The sequence below is a fragment of the Mustela putorius genome, unplaced genomic scaffold (assembly GCF_011764305.1).
Source record: "Mustela putorius furo isolate JIRA1106 unplaced genomic scaffold, ASM1176430v1.1 tig00003901_pilon_pilon_pilon, whole genome shotgun sequence".
NCBI lineage: Eukaryota > Metazoa > Chordata > Mammalia > Carnivora > Mustelidae > Mustela > Mustela putorius.
The window spans coordinates 755,700-764,795 of record NW_025422049.1 but is presented as its reverse complement, the minus strand read 5'-3'; positions in this window follow the sequence as shown (position 1 = coordinate 764,795).

Below are 9,096 nucleotides of genomic sequence, written 5' to 3'. Positions count from 1 at the left end.
CAATGATATTTGACTGATAAAGCAGACTTCATGTTCTTGGAAGTGTTTATACACTAAGTACTCTGCCCGTTTGTTGATGCTGTTGTTGTTTTTATTGTCATCATTAAGCTCTTGTTTTGTTTTTAAGTCTGGGCTTCCAAGTTAACATACCTATGTCAGCACAATTTAGTAGTCAGGTAAAGAATTATCAGAAGATTTCCTTATATATCTTACCTTTAAGTTTTCCACCTTATTACAAAGGGATATATATATATATATATATATATATATATATATATATATATGAGAAAAGGCCTTTACAAACTTCAGAGAGTTTAAAGATAGCCTTAGATTTGCTTCCTGCTTGCACTGGGCCTTTTGATCATCCAGAGGTGAGTGACTGGGACATTCTCCATGTTTTTGTTTTTGTTTCTAATATTTTATTTATTTATTTTGAGAGAGAGAAGGAAGGACAGTGCACAATTCAAGGGGCAAAGGGAGACAGAGAGAGAGAGAGAATCCCCGAGCCCAACATGGGACTTGATTCCACATTTATGAGATCATGGCCTGAGCCAAAATCAAGAGTCAAAGGCTTAAGCAACTGAGCCACACAGGCAACTCTCCCTTCACGGGTCTTTACTGGGCATGATAATAGCCTTCTGCATCAGTGAATACATTAGATTGCCAGAAGTATGCCAGAGGTTTCCAAAGTCCTCTATCATTACTTAGTTTTCAAGAATATATTCCAGTATATATTCCTGGAAAGGCTCTATTTTACTCCATCTGAAACCATAATCAGACAGCTAAGATAGTCTTATGATTTGCTATTATTTGTATAACTGAATCAATAAAAGCATAACCATACATTGAGAATACTGACTTTCCAGGAACCAATATATTTCGATGAAATGTTCTTTGTACTCTAGGGATTTTTAACACAACCCTAAAATAGATTAAGTGTCTCCCTTGTCTGCAGCTTTTGACTACTGCACCACTAAGCATGGAAGGGAGGGGTGATAGAAATAGATAAAAACTAAAATACCAAATCTTGCTGTCTAACTGAGATTCAGTAATTTGTTTTAAAAACCATGTTTGGTTTCTTCTGTGGCTTTGTCAGAATTCTGAAATAGTTTGTTTCAATTTTCCCTCATATTTTCATTTTTTAGAAGGAGAGCCAAGTACACCAAGGTCCTTATATAACTATTTTTGGAGTTGATCCATTAAGGCATTTTTTGTTTTTAGACTGGGTAAGATGTTTGAATAGAAGATAGTTGTTGTCTTTTAGCTCTGAGATTTCATGCTTCTGTGACTTTAAATATGCTTCTGTGAAAAAAAAAATCTACAGAAAATACCTTCTTCCATATATGTAAGGTTGGGTATTTGTTAGTATTCATAAAAGAATGATTAAAAGTGTTTTCATTTTTGGAGGAAGTTATTTTTGGTTTTTGGAACAGAATAATCTTTATTTAGTTCGATTTGCATTTTTACCAGTATGATTCTACTAAGATGATGCTTAGTATTTTGAAGAGAATGATTAATCATTGAAAATGATACTAAATTTAGAATAATGCAAAAAAGCAAAACATTGTACAATGTCAATATGTGTATAGCTGACACCAAAATACCGAGAGGTTAACAGGAAGCCACATCCAGTGAAATCTCCTCACTTTCAAAATCCCTTTTAGTTCCATATACAATATGGATAAAAGTATGTTTTTCACCTAGTGATAAGTACATTTTGAATTTAATGTAAATATGTAAGGTTTCCCTGGCCAAAAACAAAACAAACAAACAAAAAAAAAGTAAAAGTAAGACAGAAGTTGTAAGCTTAAATTTTTGCTTCAACATTTATCATTTGTCACATAGAATCTCCCAGAATACTTGCAAAAAATTCATACTTGCCATTATTTTACATAAAATCAAGGTTAGATATATATTGCACTTTTAATATTTCCAAAATTAAATATAACAAGTCAGTTACAGGTCCCACCACCTGACTACTGGGTGTGCTATGTATTGTATCTTGACTGTCCAAAGTTATAAGTCTATGCATTTAAAAATTGACACTAGAAAGCAGTTTGTTTACATCTCTGCTTTTTATAAAGCTAAAAGTGTCCTGCATAAAGCCAAAAGTCAGAGTAATGAGACCTCTGATTTACTTGAATGAAACGTTTACAGCATGAGTTAATGAAAAACAAAATCAGGGAACAAAAATGAAAAACAAAAAACAAAAAAAAGTAGATCAAATTATCATGAGAATATTACCATGAATACACAGCCTTTTGAATATTGAAAAGTCCAGTACACATATTGCAGTTTTTTCCATATTGCTGAAGTCAATAAAATATATTCCAGAGAAAAATAAATACTTTCACATCCACTACATCATTTCAAACATTGTATAGTCTATTCAGAGTCTTATGATGTCTCTGGACATTTTGCTGAAAAAGTAATGTGTGCATTTGTGTGTATATGCGTGAGTATGTATAATTGTCCTTGTAATATAGTGACTTGTCAGCTAATAATCCAACAAGAGGTTTTATGTGATTCCAGTTCATTGAACTACATAACCCACTTTTGAGCTTGACCAGCAACTCAGATATTTTCTGGAGATATAGAGAATTCATATTGTACTACATTCAGCCAAGAAAAAGCCTCCCCTTGGGATCCTTATAAAGTAAATCTTTAGTATTATAGTATTAATATCCCTTTATTTTGTACACTAATAAATTTAAAAATGGAAGAAAATAGAATAGTCATAGCTCTTCACATTCAAAGACCAGATGTGATGTAGTTACAGATTTATGAACATGAGTATCAGCACAAGACATGTGATTTTCTTCCTTAACCGTTTATATTATTAAAATAGATATTTGTCTCACATGATTTATATTTTATCTTTTTAGTTCAACTATGTCTTTAGCATATACAACAGGAAATTGTTGGCATAATGTGCCACTGTTGTATTACATGTGACAGGGTGATGATGATTTTGCTTTGACAAACCAGAAGTTTATTTCTGCAAAATTGTGCAAGGAAGATCTCATCAAAGCAATGTAATGTATAATTTTAAAGAGCATTTCTCAACAATCATGAGTTTATTAAATTAAAATCACTGCTTGTGTCCTTTGACATACAAAGAAGCCTTTCATACATCTTAGGAAATAAATGGAAAGACAACCCATCCTCATGAACTGGAAGACTTAATATTTTTAAGATGTCAATATAACCTAAAGCAATCTACATATTCAATGTAATCATTATTAAAATACCAACACATTTTTCAGAAGTTGAAAATCCATCCTAAAGTTTATGTGAGATCTCAAAGGATCCCAAATAGCCAAAATCACTTTCAAAAGAAGAAAATATTTTATTTATTTATTTGACAGAGGGAGACAAAGCAAGAAAAAACACAAGAGGAAGGAGGAGAGGGAGGAGGCATTCTGCTGAGCAGGGAGCCTGATGTGGAATTTGAACCCAGGACCCTGGGATTATGAACGGAGCTGAAGGCAGGTGCTTAATGCCTGAGCCACTGAGGTGCAACAAGAGATTTAATTTTTAAAAATAATTTTGAGCTGAACTGGTTTACTTTTTTTCTTTTTTTAAATTGATTTATTTATTTTCAGAAAAACAGTATTCATTATTTTTTCACCACACCCAGTGCTCCATGCAATCCATGCCCTCTATATTACCCACCACCTGGTACCCTGACCTCCCACCCCTCTGCAGCTTCAAACCTCTCAGATTGTTTTTCAGAGTCCATAGTCTCTCATGATTTACCTCCCCTTCCAATTTACCCAACTCCCTTCTCCTCTCTAACACTGCTTGTCCTCCATGATATTTGTTATGCTCCACAAATAAGTGAAAACATATGATAATTGACTCTCTCGGCTTGACTTATTTCACTCAGCATAATCTCTTCCAGTCCAGTCCAGTCCATGTTGCTACAAAAGTTGGGTATTCATCCTTTGTTTCTTTTTTCTTTTTTTTAAGATTTTATTTTTTTGACAGACAGAGTTCACAAGTAGACAGAGAGGCAGGTGGAGAAAGAGGAGGAAGCAAGCTCGCTGAGGAGCAGAGAGCCCAATGCAGGGCTCGATCCCAGAACCCTGGGATCATGACCTGAGCCGAAGGCAGAGGCTTTAACCCACTGAGCCGCCCAGGCGCCCTGGTATTCATCCTTTCTGATGGAGGCATAATACTCCATAGTGTATATGGACCACATCTTCCTTACCCATTCGTCCGTTGAAGGGCATCTTGGTTCTTTCCATAGTTCAGCGACTGTGGCCATTGCTGCTATAAACATTGGGGTACAGATGGCCCTTCTTTTCACTACATCTGTATCCTTGGGGTAAATACCCAGAAGTGCAATTGCAGGGTCATAGGGAAGCTTTATTTTTAATTTCTTGAGGAATCTCCACACTGTTCTCCAAAGGGGCTGCACCAACTTGCATTCCCACCAACAGTGTAAGATGGTTCCCCTTTCTCCACATACCCTCCAACACATGTTGTTTCCTGTCTTGTTAATTTTGGCCATTCTAACTGGTGTAAGGTGATATCTCAATGTGGTTTTAATTTGAATCTCCCTGAGGGCTAGGGATGATGGACATTTTTTCATGTGTCTGATAGCCATTTGTATGTCTTGATTGGAGAAGTGTCTGTTTATATCTTCTACCCATTTTTTGATATGTTTGCCTGTTTTGTGTGTGTTGAGTTTGAGGAGTTCATTATAAACCCTGGATATCAACCTTCTGTCTGTACTGTCATTTGCAAATATCTTCTCCCATTCCGTGGGTTGCCTCTTTGTTTTTTTTTGACTGTTTCCTTTGATGTGCAGAAGCTTTTGATTTTGATGAAATCCCAAAAGTTTATTTTCGCTTTTGTTTCATTTGCCGTTGGAGACATATCTTGAAAGAAGTTGCTGTGGTTGATATCGAAGAGATTACTGCCTATGTGATCCTCTAGGATTCTGATGGATTCCTCTCTCACGTTGAGGTCTTTTATCCATTTTGAGTTTATCTTTGTGTACGGTGTAAGAAAATGGTCGAGTTTCATTCTTCTCCATATAACTGTCCAGTTTTTCCAGCACCATTTATTGAAGAGACTGTCTTTTTTCCACTGTATATTGTTTACTGTTTTGTTGAATATTATTTGACCATAGAGTTGAGGGTCCATAGCTGGGCTCTCTACTCTCTTCCACTGGTCTATGTGTCTGTTTTTATGCCAGTACCATGCTGTCTTGGTGATCACAGTTTTGTAATAAAGCTTGAAATTAGGTAATGTGATGCCCCCAGATTTATTTTTGTTTTTCAACATTTCCTTAGTGATTCAGGGTCTTGACAACCTGAATAGACTGATATCTAAAAACGAGATTGATGCAGTGATCAAAAACCTTCCAAAAAGCAAGAGGCCAGGACCTGACAGATTCCCTGGGGAATTATACCAAACTTTCTAAGAAGAAATAATACTTATTCTCCTGAAGCTGTTTCAAAAAATTGAAGCAGAAAGAAAACTTCCTGACTCTTTCTATGAAACCAGCATTACCCTGATCCCCAAGCCAGGCAAAGACCCTACCAAAAAGGAGAATTTCAGACCAATATCATGTGATACAACAAATTAATATGAGAAGAGAAAAGAACCACATGGTCCTCTCAATTGATGCAGAAAAAGCATTTGACAAAATCCAGCATCTGTTCCTGATTAAAACGCTTCAAAGTACAGGGATGGAGGGAACATTCTGAACCTCATCAAATCTATCTATGAAAGACCCAAAGTAAATATCATCCTCAATGGGAAAAAGCTTGCAGCCTTCCCGTTGAGATCAGGAACAAGACAAGGATGCCCACTCTCACCACTCTTGTTCAACATAGTATTAGAAGTCCTAGAAACAGCAATCAGACAACAAAGAGAAATAAAAGAATCCAAATTGGCAATGAAGAAGTCAAACTCTCTCTATTTGCAGATGACATGATTCTTTATATGGAAAACCCAAAAGACTCCACCCCCAAACTACTAGAACTCATACAGCAATTCAGCAATGTGGCAGGATACAAAGTCAATGTGCAGAAATCAGTGGCTTTCTTATACGCTAACAATGAAACTACAGAAAGGGAAATTAGAGAATCGATTCCATTTACTATAGCACCAAGAACCATAAGATACCTGGGAATAAACCTTACCAAAGAGGTAAAGGATCTCTACTTGAGGAACTACAGAACACTCATGAAAGAAATTGAAGAAGACACAAAAAGATGGAAGACCATTCCATGCTCTTGGATCAGAAGTTAAACATTGTTAAAATGTCTATATTGCCTAGAGCAATCTATACTTTTAATGCCATTCTGATCAAAATTCCACTGATATTCTTCAAAGAGGTGGAGCAAATAATCCAAAAATTTGTATGGAATCAGAAGAGACCCTGAATCACTAAGGAAATGTTGGTTTACTTTTTAGCTCCTAAATAGTTTGTTTTTACTTGTTCTTGCTTGCTATCTTTTTCTGTTGTACATAAACCTTTAAATGACCTTATGCAAATTTATCATAAAATTTATCATAAAATTATCATTTTATGATCTGTGCCAAATGTTTTATTCTTCTATTCTTATGCTTTTTATTTTGACCAGGATTAAATTATTTTCCTGTTAATTCCGGAAAAAAAAAAAAAAAGAAGAAGAAAGAGTCAGGGGTTTCTCATTCCCAACTTCAAAACTTACTACAAAGCTACACTAACAAAACCATGTGTCCCAGCACAAACACAGACATGTAGGCCAATGGAATATAACAGAAAGCTCAGAAATAAACTCTTGCAAATAATGACAAGTAGATTTTTACAAGAACACAAATGCCATTCCTTGGTAATGTGATGATTTTTTTCAACAAAAGATTTTGGGAAAGCAGTATGTCTACATGCACAAGAATGAGGTTGGACTCTTTCTTTACATCATACATAAAAATTAAATGAAAATAACCCATAAGACTTAAAGTAAGAACTAAAGTTATAAATATCTCAGAAGAAAACATAGAGAGAAAACTTCGGGACATTAGATTTGGCAACAATTTCTTGGATATGGCACCTAAAGCACAGAGAATAGAAGAAAAAAAATGATAATTCAGACCTCATTACAATTAAAAAATTTTAATTTTTTTATTTAAATTCAATCAAGCAAGGTATAGAACATCATTGTTTTTGATATAATGAATAAGGTTTTGATGCAAAGATCAAAGAACACTATCAAGAGTGAAAAGGTCACCTAAAGAATGGGTGAAAATGTTTGTCAATAATATCTAATAAAGTTTTAACAGAAGGATTATATAAAGAATTCTAACACTTTAACAACAAAAACAATCTAATTTAAAAATGGGCAAAGGATTTGGGTGAGCACATGAAAAGATTATCATTAGTTATCACTAGGAATTTGCAAATTGAAATCACAATAAGATACCACTTCACAACTATTAGGATGGATATTATTAAAATAAAGAGAAAAAAGGAAGGAAGGAAAGAAAGAAAGGAAGAAAGAAGAAAGAAAGAAAGAAAGATAGGATAACAGATTTTGGCGAGGATGTTGAAAAATTGTAATCCTTATATTTTGCTAGTGGAAATATAAAATGATGCAGGCACTGTGGAAAACAGTGTGGTAGTTTCTCAAAAACTTGAACTTAAAATTATCATATGCTATGGTCATTCCATTTCTGAGCATATACCCAAAAGAACTGACCATGGAGATTTGAACATATATTTGTACATAAATTAATAGCAGCATTATTTATAATAGCCAAAAAGTGGCAATGAGGCTTATTTAGTGGTAAATGAGTGGATAAACAAAATATGGTATGCACACAATGGAATATTATTTAGCCTTAAATTAAAAAAAAATTGAATTATGATATAATGTTCCAACATAGATGGACCCATCTTGAAAAAATGGTCCATAAGTGAAATAAGCCAGACCCAAGAGGAAAAGGTTGTACAATTCCCTCATATAAGGTACCTGTAGTAACGAAATACATAAAGACTGTTAGTAGATGCTATTTTCCAGTGGCTGGATAAAGCAAAATAAGAAAAGTTGATGTGTAATATGTACAGAATTTCAGCAGGGAGTGATTATAAAGTTTTAGAATGATGGCACTGATGGTTGCTTAGCAATATGTAAGTACATAAAGCTACTGAAATGTTCCTTTAAAATAGTATATTGTCATATATTCTGAACCACAAAAAACAGTAAAATGTGTTTGTCATTATCATTTTGTCAATAAAAAGTACAAAGTCCATAATAGAAGTATTTTTAAAAAATTAGTTTTCATTCCTGCTGTTGCTAATACTATTGCTATTACTATTCCTAATACTATTACTATTATAATATGAATATTATTATTTATAATCCTCTGTATTATTAGAAAAATGTTTGGATGTTTATTTGTTTAGTACACAACTTAGCTCCTCTGAAATCTCTTCTCTCATCCAGAATAGTTTTGACACCCTACAACAGTTTGTCTCCCCAGGCCCTTAACCCCAACTTGTTGAATGGAAAGTAAACAGATGATCTAATTTGGAACAATTACATTCTCAGTCCTAAAAATGAAGGACAATATCAGAGAGCATCTGTTATAATTACCAGATTATTGAAATCAAAACATGGGAACTTGAGACATATACACTCTTACTGGTGGATGGAGTAGCAGAGAAAACTGACTTAAAGTGAGTAAAACTGTGTTTTTTTTAAATATTTTATGATATCTCTGATTTTAGAAGATATTTTGTATCTTCATCTCCATAAATAAAATATATATCTGTATCTATATATTTAGATTTATAACTCTCTCTCTGCCAATAAAAAAATTAAACCACAAAATTAATATGAAAAAACCTTTTAGAGTAACAGTGTGACTGCATGTAAATACTAAACCCTATGAGCGTACTCCTGCTGAGGATATTTGACTAATTCCTTATTAAATTCCTTTAGCACCAATTTTGCCAACATCATACATACAGAGCTACAAAGAATTCAAAACATAAGTCAGTCTGAAGTGCTACATGGTCAAACTTTAACCAGCATGAAGAGGTCAGACAGAAAATATTGCTATGTAAGGATAGGGTCCATGTCTATCTTTTTCAAA